Source organism: Corylus avellana, chromosome ca1, assembly GCF_901000735.1.
Source record: "Corylus avellana chromosome ca1, CavTom2PMs-1.0".
Classification (NCBI taxonomy): Eukaryota; Viridiplantae; Streptophyta; class Magnoliopsida; order Fagales; family Betulaceae; genus Corylus; species Corylus avellana.
In genome coordinates this window covers 26457319-26459175 of record NC_081541.1, presented here as the reverse complement: position 1 = coordinate 26459175, position 1857 = coordinate 26457319, and positions in this window count along the sequence as shown.

Below are 1857 nucleotides of genomic sequence, written 5' to 3'. Positions count from 1 at the left end.
CGCGCCGCCGCCGCTTCACCTTCCTCATGCGCCGGCACCGGTGCCGCTTGGACAAACTTTTCTTAACACCAGATGGGAGCTTGACCATGGTGGTGTCGTTATCAGGGTTGTGGCTGATAACAATAGCGTAATCCTCAGAGCACCTGGCAAAGACCCCACGGTCCCCAACGTGGTGCTCAACGAGAAGGGGCTTCTCAGTTCTCCCTCTAAGCCCCACAAGATCCCAATCTCCAAAAACCACCTTTAATGCCCCCATGTCAGGTTACAAGCTCGCACCACCGAGCTCGGAAGTCGGTGCTTTGGCAGCAGATGACCGGCAGCAGGAGCTTCGGCTTAGTTACCCACAGGCAACCCGTACAGGGCTGCCGCTGCATTGAGCCACGACGGTCCTCATCGGGCCGCCAGCGCTCACCTTATGCAGCCAACACCGCTGCTGTGGGGAGCCGGCGAGCTCCAATTTTGGTGGGCGGTGGGCAGCCTTCTAGCTAGTTTGTCTCTCGGTTCCTAAGTTGTTTTGTTCCAAAAATTCTCCAGATAGAAGAAGGGCAATTTGGTCAAAACAAACATTAAGTGGTTATGGCCTTTCATTTAATTTCAATAGAAACAAAACAAAACAATATATATTAACATGGCCGTGGGTGGGTTTCATGCTTTATGCTCCTCAACATATTTTTGTTTCAATAATCAATAAACAAAATAACATATTGTTGAAACAAAAATTAAAATTTTATAGCAGGCATATCTCAAAATTATACTGAGCAAATATGGCCTAGTGGAGGCTCTGATACCACATGTAAGAATTCAATATATATGTACCTCCGATCATTGCTTTGCTTAAGCAGGTTGAAGAACAACTTCACAGCAACCAAACTAGAAAACTAAAAATTATTGAGAGGTTCTTTTGACCTATGCCTACCAGTGAGTGTCAATTGATGGAATACACAGGCTTTATTTATAGGTAGGTCAGTGACCCTCAATTAGAGCTGTTACCTTAATTATTCCTCCCATCAAGGAATAAAAATCAAATAAATAATCAATACAGCTTATTGATTCCACAAAATAAAATCAGTAATGAATTCAAATATTTGTTTCCACAAGAATTAAATCGACAATTTAATTCAGAATATTTGATTTCATAGAATAAGCTTTAATTGGAATAAATCATTGAGCACCGTAATTATATATATTTTATAATCATAATAATATATGTGACATAAGGACATATCTTAAATGAAATTTCTTACAGTACTCCCAACAAATGTCAATCTCTAAAAGAAAAAAATTGTCCAAGATGATCTGTTCATTTTCTGTTGTAGGGGGAAGAAACTGTTTCTCATATTGTATGGGAGTACCCATGATCAGCTCTTATTAAGGCCTACTATTATTAAACTAATTTTCTTGCATCTTACTGATCTTAGCATTGTGAATATGTATTGCTTCACAAACCATTTTTCCTTCATCTTCTGACCCTCTTTTTGGACTGACAAAATAGAAAGTAAAGCCAAAAAGGTGAAAGACCATCCTTTCATTCTCACCACATATTTATTTAAAGAGGAATGATAAAGACACAACTTAGAAACATAACTTTGGCCTAACTTTTTTCTTATGTGATTATTTTTTTTAAAAAAAAATTAAAAATTAAAAAAAATTTCTAAAGAATAACATGTCCTTTTTTTATTTAGTATTTTTTTTTAAAAAATAATAATAAAAAAAATTGGCTTTTTTCTTCATAAAAATGGCCTTTTTTTTTTTTAAAAAAAAATGATCATTATTCTGAAGAAAAAGATCATTTAAAAAAAAATAAAAATAAAAAGGGACCACATAGGATGTTATTACTTCAAGACTTTTTTATTTATT